The following is a 12,971-nucleotide window of genomic DNA, read 5'->3' as shown; positions in this document are numbered from 1 at the left end:
AAATGCACCTACTTCAGTGCATTTATCACACATTCCGTGTTCAGGAAACACAAAACATAGCGATGGAAGCCAAACAAGCTACAAGATAAGTCCAGCCCCACACCCCAAAGTTCCGTAAATACAATGGTAGTTACTGATAATTTAATCTACGCGGAAAACACTGCGCATTTGAATGGGAATAAGTGTCCGCCGTACATGTCCACTAAGAATCAACAAGACTTTTAGCGCATTAGTTGTACATCACTAAGAGTTAGGAAAGCCTACATTTTTTAGTTAAAATCAGAAAGCAAGAAAACAAATATTATCGCTTTTGTCTGCTTTCTAGCACGTGACGAGATCGATTCTCGTGCAAACGCGAATTTAAGCGCTACAACAACAATAGAAGGGTTGAACGTTGAAGGACTTGCAAAACCAGACCTCACCGTAGGAAACTAAAGCATCCCACGCACGAGGAGAAGCCGCAAGTTCGCAATTAGGATGGCTGAATTTTACGAAAACCACGCAGACATTCACATGCAGAGCTGTTTATCCTTGAAATTTTATGCAGGCTTTTGAGATTTCTGCGCAAAAGTTTTAGGTGGACCGGGGACCCATGCACATATTGAAAAAAAAAGTGGTTCATGTCCGTTCGTTCTTTTCTCGTGTACTGCATGCAGAACACGCTGCTGCGTACGAAAAAAAAAAAAGAATAATGCAGGGCTGGAACATCTGGCACTCGTTTCGAGCGAAATTGACCCACATCGGATGTGTATAGAATGTGAAGGCACGAACATTGATCACGGAAGTGACTATGACGCCACCTCAGCACGAAGCGCTGTACCCGAAAGCACTGCTGACTTTCAGCAGAGAGACAACGCTTGTGGCTGGGGCGCGTATTATGTATATACATGCGATCTGCGCCAACGGCAGCATAGTCGTCTTGGATATTCGTTTAGTGCTAAGAAAGCTGCACGGATGTGGTTTTGGCAGTATTAGCATTCAAATAAACTTTTAAATAAAGGTGCCTTGTTCAGACTCCGTTTCAGATGGCTATGTAAGGAGAGATAACATTCCTCCTAAAACGGCAACGTTGATATCCAATGTTCCGCTTATCTTCAAGCTCTCTAAGGCAGCCAATCAGCTGCTTAGTTGTTTAAGAAGACGTCTACAACAACAAAAACAACAAGAAAAAGACAAGAGAGTATAAAACTGCTGCTTTCAGGAATTTCGCTTTGACTCTTACCACTTCAACAGTGACATATGCGACGCATGTCAGCCATTCCGCTGCATCTCGAGAGCCGAACGCTGCTCGCACGATGTTTGTTGCGGAGATGCAAGAGTAAGCGGTGCCGCACTGCAAGGGCCGGACCTCGAAGATTTTCTTCGTAGGCTTGAAAACGTATATCCGTACAAAGCAATGTAGCGCTTACATATTTACGCATCTTTCGCTCCCCCGTTAAACAGTGAAATGCAGGGGCGTGGAAGGCGGGTCGACTGATTTGCTTCGTATGCACTGTCTGTTCCTCCTCGCACAGCTGCGCGATACGTCCTGACGTGGCCGCGCGTACGCTGCCGCTGAATTCAGTGCGCGCCTGGTGTGCTCGTTGCGTGGGACGCGCTTTTGGAAAACTGTGCGCACCGCTCATGTGTCTACGCAAGTGGCGCGCGCGCCAGAAGTGAGCCACAGATGTTCAGGTAGTTTCTCTCTGGGCCTGAGTGCACTACTCTGCAGTCGTTGCTCGCGTATCCCACGCCATACGCGGGCACCAGGAACGCTTCCCGAAGCTACTTTACGCTACTCCTCTTAAACATTCCGCGTCATTGCTAATAAAACAAGCCCTGCCCCGTATTAGTGAGTTTTAAGTTCCTGTCGCGTGCAGGCAGAACCGCGAGAGCCTTCGTGGTTCCTCTGTCAAGCGTGTGGCAGGACACAAGCGCGATGTGCCCCGACGCGGCATTAACGAACCGGATTCGTCACCGCCGATAACTCGCGCGGACAGAGAACAATACCGCTGATAAGAGGTCCCGCGATGTCGAAAGGAAAGAAAATATCCCAGAGAAATAAGCAGTGATAAAGGCAAACAAAGTAATGGCGAAAAGAACGCTTCAGCAGCTTCATCTCAGCAGCGTTTGGCTTTGGTGGACAGCAGCACGCTTTTACGGCAGAAACCGAACGAGTTTGTGCATACCGTCATTTTTGTCTATGTTCACATCGCTATACTTTCTACGTCCCCCTGCTTATCACTGGCTGTCCTTTGTGAAACGTTATCTCGTTATCATTGCATGAATGAAACGGAGCGTTTGTTCATTGGACGGCTGCGCCCGCTCTTTGTTCTGACCTTGCGTTTTGACAAGCAGCATTGCAGCTTTAGCGGCGGTCACACAAAAAGATAGAAGCAATAGGCACTTCACGGCAGTTCTGAGTCAATGCTATGGAACTTTCAGCCAGCACAGGTGGAACTATGAAAATCAGTACACGGACGAATTCGCACGCAGTTCATTCCGAACAAAAGAACGTTTTTTTGTTGCTTATGTAGCACTACGCGTGTATACACCACTAAAACACCGGCATACTTTTCTTCCTCGTTTCGGGCGAACTAGTGACAGCAAGAACTTTTGTTGCGACCTTCATCCCCCCCCCCCCCCCCCTCTCTCGGGAGCGCGGCACCACTATACATACATACAGGTAAGCCTTAATTGAGGGCTCCCTGCAAATATAGTGGGGGCAACCGTGATAACCCTAATGCATTTTGGTCTGTACACGGGCCCAAACCGCCCTCTTCCAGTCCCCGCCCAACGTCCCAGATCGTAAGCACCCTTAGTGGGCGAACTGGATCGCAACATCCTGCTTCTTCGTACATACCAGGCATTGTTGATCAGGCACATCTCAGCACGAATGGACTTTTTTGACGTCGGATTTGGTGTTACAACAAAAGCGCTCTCGCTCAATCTTCAAGGTTTGGTTTGGTTGGGTTTACAATAGCTAATCCGGGTTTACCGTCCCAAAACGACTCAGCCCATGATCGACGCCACATAGTGGAGGACTCCGGATAATTCAGACCACGTGGGGTTCTTTAGCGGGCCCTGACAAAGCACAGCACACGGGCCTTCAGCATTGCGTCTCCATACAAGTGCCACCGCAGCTGCCGGAGTACACTTTCGGGCCAGCAGCTGAGCACTACAAGAGCTGAACCACCACGGCGGCCCATCTCCAAGGCACAACTTGATAACATGACCCCAGAGAGCACATTTTCGAGACTGTCCACCAGGATAACATCGTCACTGATCGGCAGGTAAACAATGACGTTTTCTGTTAGCGCACCCGCCAACACCGTCAAATCCAGATAAAGTGCGCTTTAAAGAGGCCCCGAAACACATTTTCACTGCATTGTTTTGCCCGTTGGTTGCATAGAAGGAGTTATAGGGATGCTATTAGCATCGGTCGTACCGCGTATACTCCAGTTTTTAATATTTTAATTAGCTCGCACAAACAAATTCATGGCGCTGACGGTGTCCCCATACAGTGGCGGTTTTTAGCATCCGATATGACATCACGGAGGGCGAGCTTTATGATTGAACAAAGAGTAAATATACTGCAAATTGGGTTACTAACTATAAATACGTTCTGTCAAGTTTTTGTGTTCTATATTACATTAACAAAACCAACTTGTTTGCCCTACATAAAAGCACTGTAAAGCAAGTAAAACAAAAATACACCACTAGAGGCTCTGGGTACTTTTTGCATCGATGGACTTTGCGCCTCTCTGTAAACATCCTACGACCTAGCACTAACACTTATGGGTACTCTCTATGTATCTGAGAGCGGCTTTGCGGAGTTGATCCGATCGAGCCATTGCACTCTATAAGTGTTCGTTTCGGTCCCAAGGAATGATGCGTTCAGTTCACATTTAGCAGACAGTGCGCATCGTCAGCTTGTCGAGGATCACCGGGCGGCGGCGCCAGATGGCGCCACGTTCCCGTCAACAGCGCGCGCTCCTTGCTCGCCGCGACCAACCAGCGCGCTAGGGGCGATGGTTGGCGGTAAGCAGTAGCGGTACGCGCTATGCTAAATGTGTCTGATATCTTGAGCAGGCTGTCACACCGTCGCAGTATCTCGCGTTCTAGATGGGATCCATAAGTAAGGGAACGTCACTGATCAGTGTTCCCTTCTGCGCCGTCGTGGTGACGTTGAAGCATCGCTTGGTCAGCTGGGCGTTCACATGGTTGTTGTAACCATGCAAACGGCGCCGCCAGCCTTGGCATGAACGAGTTACAGAGAACAGGCAACCATGAAGTGTAAACTTTCGCCACGTGCTAAAATAGGCTGTTTTGATTGGTCGCACAGTGTGTCGTCATTGGGAGAGTGAAATCGGAAGCTGCGCGAAAATAGAGTTGAGGGCAGAATTTTGTTTGCTTGTATTTTGAAATTTCTTCATTGAATAACTCCCGTTCCTATGCATCGATTCTCGTAATTCTTTTTGAGTCAGCATCTGTGCGACATAAAGAATCCATCTGAAGTGTAACCGGTATCCGTTCAAGCTGTGTTTCGCAGCCCCTTTAAGGTGTATCCAGACGGCGGGCCACGGACTGGCCCGCGTTCCGGTCCCGTGGGGTCGACCGCGCGTGGCCCGGCAGGGCCTGGCTGGCGACAGCATCCACACGACGGACCGAAAGAGCAGACGACAAGGCGGGCCAGGTCTCTGATCAGCTTCCAGCAACGCTCATCTCACGTTTCGGCATTCGGCGGCGACAACAAGCGGAATCCGCCGCCGCGGCAAAGATTCCGCCGAAATATACCCAGCGGAAAGCTCGATCGGTACGGGATAGATTTCTGCCGCGGCGAGGAGGAGGTTGCATTCCCACAGTGACAAACATGGCGGCGCGCTTACAAGCAGGACCGCTCGCTTCGGACTGGATTCATCGTTGTTAGTGCCTTTTTTGTTGCGTTCACTGGCAATAAATGGCACACCCATTTCTCGCTTGGTCTCACCTCACTTATAAAAAGACGTATGAGTGAAATATTTGCTTTATTTTTTTATTTAGAGTGACGATTGTGGTCCTTCTAGGCTTAAGCGGAGCGTACGTTTGTTGACAAATAGTTACCCGTTCTAACAACTAGATGGCGCCACAAGACTGAGCGTATCCTCCCGTTTGTGTTTGCATACGCTGAGCTAAAAGTGGGAAATGCGACAAATGCTATACCGTGCCGAAAAATACCTGCGTTTAGTGTGCATGAGAGTGCATACGCTTATGGCACGTCGACAGCGTCAATTGTTCTTTTCTAACCATACCTGTGTACGCCGCGACCGCCGACGTTGCGACTAATTTCGCTCGCTCTCGCCGCCGAATGCCGAAGTGTGGACGAGCCATAAAGCTTTACTAAGGCTAAAAAGTAAAACGCATCGTCGTCCGACCACGTTGACATGTTAACAGTGGGCGCAAAACTATTTTCGCTGGCGCTGCCTCGACTGCCGGGAGCACTGAGCCGGGAAAGACCAGTGTGGTGTAGTTGCCAGACTTGATGTGTGCGACTAGGCTTAAAAGTGCGTGATCCGCCGCCAGAAAAAATGCTCTCGCATTTCTCGCTCGGTTCGGCCCGCGGACCATGCGCGGACCTCTCAGACCGGGAGCGAAACCCAACGTGACCGCTAGTCCGCGGGCCAAAACAGGTCCGTCGTCTGGATACACCTTAAACAGATATCGTTGTAAAACGCCTCGAACCACGGCATAACTCTCATTCACTTTGGTGTGGTTTGTACAGTTTAACGTCCCCAAAGCGACTCAAGCTATAAGGGACGCCGTAGTGGAGGCTGCGGATAATTTCGACCACGTGGGGATCCTTAACGCGCTCTGACATCGCTTTTTGAAAACATTGCGCAAAAAAAGACCGCGTGTTTTTTGCGCTATGTTTTCAAAAAATTGTTACCAACTAGCCCAAAGCAAGATACTCTAACATCGCATAGTGCACGGGCCTACAGCATTTCGCCTCCATTGAAATGCGACCACTGCGGCCGGGATCAAATCCGCGTCTCTCGGGACAGCAGCCGAGCACCATAACGATTCAGCCACCGCGGCGGCTAATGAATCTCATTAATTTACGAAAGCCTCCTAACCTGTACCGGTTTAACACACCCTCAGCATCCCTCCTACCAACACGATAACAAAAGCAACAGGCGAAAGGAAGGCGCTCCAACAGCGTATATCACGCGGTTGTACTTGTGTGGATGTTCTTTTTCGCTAAGATACTCCCGTGGACGGTCGAAATCTAAGGACACGGCGTTGCTGTCACTTAAAGGTACGCAACTCAGTCATTTTGTTTCTATCCCGTTCACTGGATTACCCTCGGAATCGCGAAGAGAAGCCAGATACCGGAAAGAAAGCTCACAGTTCGTAGGGGATCGACAGCGCTAGTGAGCCGAGCAGACGCATAACTGAGGTTGGTGCATATACGAGGGGACATCCCATCTCCGCCCTCGCTACCTGTCGGACTTGTCGAAGCGCGACAACGGCCTACGCCGCCTGAACGCACCAAACGCGCGCGGACGTGGGGAAAAAAAGAACACTACCGCGCCGCGCGCTACGCCCTGTGCGCGACTATAGGGAGATTTCGGTGAACGCAAACTGCGCGGCTTCTTTGAGGCGGCCGTGAAACGGCTACAGGGAATCAACTCCAGCACTACACGCGGCAGTTACGCATGCAACTTTCAGATTCACAGCGAAATAGCTTGCGCGCCACGCAGGGTGGACTCACCCTTGTCGTTGGCCGCCTGGTCGGGCAGAGAAGCCGGCTGGAGCTGACGCACGTCCGCCATTGTCACCGCCGTTGTCGAAGACGGCCGGGCCGCTGGTCAGATTTCCTTCCTGTTCAATGATATCCCGGCCACCCCGGGCTCGCGCTGGCTGCGTGCCTCCTCCCCCGCCTCTCGCGCAGGGAGCGAAGTCGCATCGAAGCTGGCGTGCGAGAAGAAAAAAAGTGACGACGGGAAAGCAGCGCCTCACCGTGCGCGGAACATCCGCTGCTTCTGCAGCTCGCAATCCGGTGGAGAAGTGTATGTCTGGTGGTGAGGGGGACAAACTGGTAGCGGCCTGAAGGCACCTATGGTTTGCGCCCAGTCGACAGCCGTATTACACCCGAAAAATGCTCTATCGTGCCGTCTCTTATGGACAACCGTCTCTATAGGCTGGCAGATACCGACAATCGAGTGCCCCGACTGCTGAAATTCTAGCGTATACGTTAGAAAACGGAAACTTCTATTTTTTTTTCCATCAAAGGTCAGGCTTCCACAGAAATTTTCATTCGACATTTGTTCCGGAACAAGCCACGCAGGCCATCGGGGCGACTGCGTTCTGCGGCATTTGCGATTTGGCAAGCGTCTATGAATGCGTACTATATGTGGGGCAATATTAACCTAATATTCCAGCAATAAATAAGCGGTGGCGTTTTCGAATCTAACTCGATCTCTATGCTTCGAGATAATTCATCCAAATTATGGTGAATTTCTCACCAGATATGAGAGCTCTCCCGCCTTTGCGGCGTGTGAGTAGTTACGCAAGAACTTTCCCAAGTGTTTTACGCAATAGTCTTGGCACAACGACAAAGATAAATAAAAAGTACACTGACGCTCATCATATGACTCACAAACTAAGCACGATAAAGCGAATTCCATTGGAGTAAAATGGCATACACAGCATGGCTTACTGTCTTTTCCCGACACAGAATGGCGCAAGTGGCGATTGCGCGGAACATGACAGATGTTTAAAAAAAATTGTTTCGTTCATGGCCGTTCGGTCTTTTGAAAACAGGAAACAAGCAATATGCTTCTTAATGGCAGTCTCATAATTGCCAAAAGAATCATTTTAACCTAATACGGAACAGCAACGTAGTACCTCTGCGCAAAATCAGCAGCATGATGCGAAATTCGGAGGCCGATTGGCCAAGTATATGCTTCGCAACCTTCGCTTCCGTGAATATCCGCCCAGGTTTGCTCTCATGCGCATCAGAGAAACTCGTGAAACGACAAGCGCATATTTATCCTGTAGCTTTTATACTGTTTCGTTCCAGCAAGCGAATTCCAAATCCGACTTAAGAAAAAATGAGCGCGCCAACGTTACAACTTTCACGGGTTTGAGGAGAAAGAAAAAACAAGCAAACTTTTGTCATTTAAACCAACGGCATGGCATGTTCGGAGCCACAAGCAATGACATCAACTATGTGAGCGGCAGCCGTGGAAGCAGACGCTTTTTTTTTACCATTTGTTTCCCCCGCTGGCAGCGTACGTTACATAGAAATTATAGACAGCATTCCGAGCGGTAAGTAGAGCGCTTCTCTCCCGCAGAGTACAAAAAAGTAAATAAAAGTTCCGGCAAAGAGATGGCCAACAGATGGCAAATATGTGTAGCCTGGTACAGAGCGTCTGGTTCGTTACTTTTTTTAAAATATTTCATCTAGTGGCTCGAAACCGTTCGTAGTAGCATGCTACTACCGCTTAAAACAAGGGACTCCGGCGGGAAACACCAACACGGAAAAGCCGCTCTCGCACTCGAGCGGATCGTTTGCCGGTAGTTACGCAAAGCCAGAGCGTCCCGCCCCCACACACGCAGCTCGCCCAATACACCGGCTAGCAACGCTCCGCTAGACCTGCGATCAGGGAGTTCAGATCTAGGGCTGGCCGATTGTCCGGAACAGCGGAACATAACTGTGCCGATAGCTTCGATCGTCGCCTATCATCAAGCAACGCCCATTAGGTGAGAGTCTTCGAATAGGCAAAAGTGAAACACGAGTGTCAGTTCCACGGCGTCACAACGCCGCATGCACAACCAAAGGCCAGCTGAACCAACGGGTCCAGCGGCAAAGGAAGATGTGTAGGGTGTCTCTACTGGCTTCAGAGGCACCCTACACAGGACCCTATACAGAAACGGGCCCAGGAGGCCTGTGGCCGGCCGCAGTGAGCGGCGCACGTGCGAAGAAGCATCGAGCGAAGCCCGCGGCAGGCGCATGCGTGTCGGGCCGGCCGCGGACGAACAATGCTGCCGGCGAGTGCTAGGCAGTGCAGGAGAGGAAACAATGACATACCCGAGCCTCGTCGGCATGCGTCCGCTCCGCCTGTGCGCCGCGATAACCGTGCACCGGCGCCTGCCAAGACCCGACGCAGCGAGAGCGTGCGCGGCCCGGGGATGTCGCTGCACTACGGCGCTGTCGTAGCTGCCGGCAGGGGGAATTCTTGGCGGCTCCCGACGATAAGATAGCGTGGTTTTGGCGGCCCTCTCGCAACACCCACGATAAATGGTGGGGAGGGAACCTCCGGGCTGCCGACGGGCGTTCCTGGCGTCCATTTGCCTCTCTCTCTCGCCGCGTTTGCTCAAATATCCGCGCAAGTAACAAATCTGATTAGCTCATTCGCTTCAATAGGAAAGATCGATAAAATGCGAAACAATAGAAAAAGGAGAGTCTTGGCTCTTGGCGCGTGATGCTGAGGTATAGTGGGCAGACCATTCACTGGGTCATCGGCCAGAGAGGTTGACCGAACTATAGGGCAGCATGCATGCACCGGTGCTTCATTTCGCTAACCGAAGGGCGGTAGGCTTAACCCGTCTGTAATGTGCCGTCGATCATTTCTGACTCAGCGGGGGCAGCAATACAATAAGACCATGCGAGTCGACCGTAAGCTCTAAAACGTATTAAACAACTCGAGGGCAGAATGAATATCTGTGGCATTTGTCACATGCACCTGGATAGATGCGTTTTAATGCGATGACTGATGATAAAAATAGAAGTAATGTGAGAAATTTTTGTTTCCCGGTGATTAAGCTTGCTTAACGAAGAAAAAGTTTTGAAGGAGCACTTACGAGTGTCAGTAGAATCTCTTGTACCGTTCGTAGAACGAAGGGCTCAGAAATTGCAGAATCCAGAGGAAATACAGCGTCGACATCATCACGAGCATGATCCACTTCAGTGTGTGAAATAGGTCCATTCTGCGCTAGCGAGTACAAAGATGAAAGTTAAACGCCTCGGTTTTTCAATAGCTCCTATACATACGAAGTAAAACACCTCAGGCGTTCAATAAAAGCGCCCATGTTCGTCATTTCAGCGACAGAGAAAACCGTTACCTCCTTATCCGGAAAATGTAGAGCCGCAGTAGACGCACTCGAACCAATTAATTGAGGCTATACCGTCCAAATACACACCCATGCGCCGGTAAGTAATCTGGCAATTCCCTTCCCGAGGTCATTGCGTATACGACCCCCTGTTTCAAGACTGGCAGAAATGACAGCAATTTTGTAGTAATTTCAGAAATCAACTGAATAAACGCAAGAACTTAACATACTTATGCGGTTTCACCGACGTTACACAGACCTCGGCACAGCAATCTATCAAGAAGCTCTACTTGCTGGGCAAAGTTCGCGATAGTTCGCTAGTCAGGGATACCCAACTTTCCGGTTCTCAGGGACTCAAAAATAATTAGTGACAAGTTGGACGAGTAATTTAACTGCGTTACAGAAATCTAGAGATGAAACCACCGAGGTCCGGACGCGCAGTGCCTGACCTTTGGTCCGCGCCGGAAAGGCTGAGCGCCAAGGCGAGGACAAGGTACGCGAGTTCTGAGCCGGCTCAGTGCGGGGGTTCTTATAGCGTCTCGCAAGAAGCCGTACAAGCAGCCCGTCCGAAAGCACCGGGAAGGCTTCAGTCTACTGTGCACGGGTGCTGCTAAGCCTGTCTTCGATCGCCTCCGGCGACCGGTGCGTATTTGTACTGCTATACAGTCGCTGCGCGTCGGGTCCAGCCGTCTCCTCCTATGCGTGCGTGCCGACGACCTCGGCTAGCGGGAAGAAAAACAGAAAGCAAAGAAAGCACTATTCCACGTGAGACTTACGCGTCGAAGCTGCGGCAGGCTGTCCGAGGCACTCTAACGGGAAGATCTCGCTTCCAAACTCTCGAACTGGACGAGCCGGTATTTTCGAGCATGAATTCGAATAAAAACCATAGCACGCAAACCGTCGCGAATTTCGCGTATCTAAACGTGGGTGAACCCTGAAACTCTCCTCAAGACTACCGAATGGATTCACCCGAGTTATCAGAAATCCGCTGCGCACTGGCAATGCTGCGCCATGAGCGATTCGTGCGTTCTTGACTGATATCGACCACTGTGATCGTCAGCGCAGTCAGCGCGCACGTTAGCAAGCGCTTCTCAAAATACAGCTTTGTAACGAATAATGCCAGCGGTGCATCAAACGACGCGGAGCATTCCTGCAGCAGACTTTGGCACAGCTGTCGAACAAGCTACGTAACGAATTGCATCTGCCGGATTAGCCGGATTCTCGGATCGTTGATGACTATCCCTGCAGAATATTTTAAATTGATATTAACACATGTTTCGTGTATAAAAAAAGTTAAAAAAGAATGCGATAATGCGGAAAGCCATAGATGACTTAAAGCTACCTTTTTTTTTAAATCTGCATTAAAAGCACCTTGTGCAGAAAGCTTATAAAACACAAAAATTAAGCTTTGAGGCAATTTAGAACTCAAAGGAATAAAGTAGATCGACACTGAAAAAATGAAGGCGTAGTGAACATACGCGAACCCGCTTAGAGGAGACGTAGGTGTTCATTAGGTGTAACGACTACATCACAATGAATTACGTTTTTCGGGCACAATACAGCGAACTCGTTCATCTTTTATGTGTGAGTGAGTGAGTGAGTGAGTGAGTGAGTGAGTGAGTGAGTGAGTGAGTGAGTGAGTGAGTGAGTGAGTGAGTGAGTGAGTGAGTGAGTGAGTGAGTGAGCGAGCGAGCGAGCGTGTGTGTGCGCGTGCGTGCGTCGTTCCAATTTAATACCGTTTCTCTTTCAGTTAAAAATAAAAATATGGTAATATTCTGATGCACACGGGGTGCAAATACCCTCAGTTCTTTATTTTGGACAAAAACTTCCGAAAAGTTAGACACAAAAGAGAGTGGCTAAATTACAGTTCAGTATGCGAAATTCTAGAGGCCCGTGTACTGTGCGATGCCAGCGCACGTTAAAGAACTCCAGGCGGTCGAAATTTCCGGAGCCCTTCACTACGGCGTCTCTCATAACCTGAATCGCTTTGGGACGTTAAACCCTCGTAAATAAAACCAAACTTCCTCCTTCTCTAGACCTTTTGAATATACAAAAGGTCTAGAGAGACGTACGCACATTCTTACGCTCTCCTTTCTATCCAGGAACAGAGGGCAAGACTAAAATATCTAAGTGTCAGGTAGTTAACGTGTGGGTTGATTTCGAATGGCACAGATTGTTTCGGTTATTAATGCATGCACCTGCCCACACACCACATAAATTTGTGTTCATATTAAAATTAAAAAAAAAACTAAGAGGACGGTTACCGATGTGTAACACGCGATTCGGCTACATCTGTTTGTGGTGGTGAATATAATATTTTTTATTCATTATTATTTGTCCCCTCCGGTAGTAAAGGCATGACGTCACGGTGTCCAAACTTGTGACATCACTGTGTTCCGACCGCTCAGCGTGCCACGTTGCAGTGACGTCGTGTGTGACGTCGCTGCACGCTGGCTAACCAGCGTGTCGCGGTGTTATGACAACTCCGCACAACGATGAACTTGCATAAAACAGATGTCGCTATTAAATGAACGAGCTACTCCAGCTGTTTATGTTCGAGACGAAGACGCCGTGCTCGCTTGCCTGAAACACAGCACAGAGACAGGAGCCCCGCGCTTCGTACAGACGTCGAAGCACCAGAAGAGTTCGGCGTTCGCGAACGAGCGCCGGAGCAAAGTGTTATTGCGCAAAACTGGGACCCTGAGCGCGTTGCACACGGTCCTCTTTGAAAGCGGCCCAAAAGCAACTTGAAATCATTTACGCTCCGATTTATATTGGAGTCCTCGCCGTTTTCGTCTGGTCGTAACGAGCTTACGAATTACGAATGAGGTTAACCGTTGGCGGCACTGTCACGAACCACATTGGTCGCGGACCCTTTTCAACGACTGTCAGAACGC

The 12,971-nt window shown here is 49.7% G+C and overlaps 1 pseudogene across 1 annotated transcript in view; it reads right to left on the bottom strand.

The window, feature by feature from the left end:
- Window positions 1–9,172, bottom strand: part of LOC144114807 (multiple PDZ domain protein-like) — a 46,257-nt pseudogene extending 37,085 nt beyond the window's left edge. Inside the window, exon 1 of the transcript XR_013311129.1 lies at window positions 9,053–9,172. The product of XR_013311129.1 is annotated as a multiple PDZ domain protein-like (transcript). The remainder of the gene's footprint in view (window positions 1–9,052) is intronic.
- Between the last annotated feature and the right edge of the window lie 3,799 nt (window positions 9,173–12,971).

Source organism: Amblyomma americanum, chromosome 1 (assembly GCF_052857255.1).
Source record: "Amblyomma americanum isolate KBUSLIRL-KWMA chromosome 1, ASM5285725v1, whole genome shotgun sequence".
Lineage (NCBI taxonomy): Eukaryota > Metazoa > Arthropoda > Arachnida > Ixodida > Ixodidae > Amblyomma > Amblyomma americanum.
The sequence above is the reverse complement of the archived record's forward strand: the minus strand, read 5'-3'. Positions and strand labels throughout refer to the sequence as shown.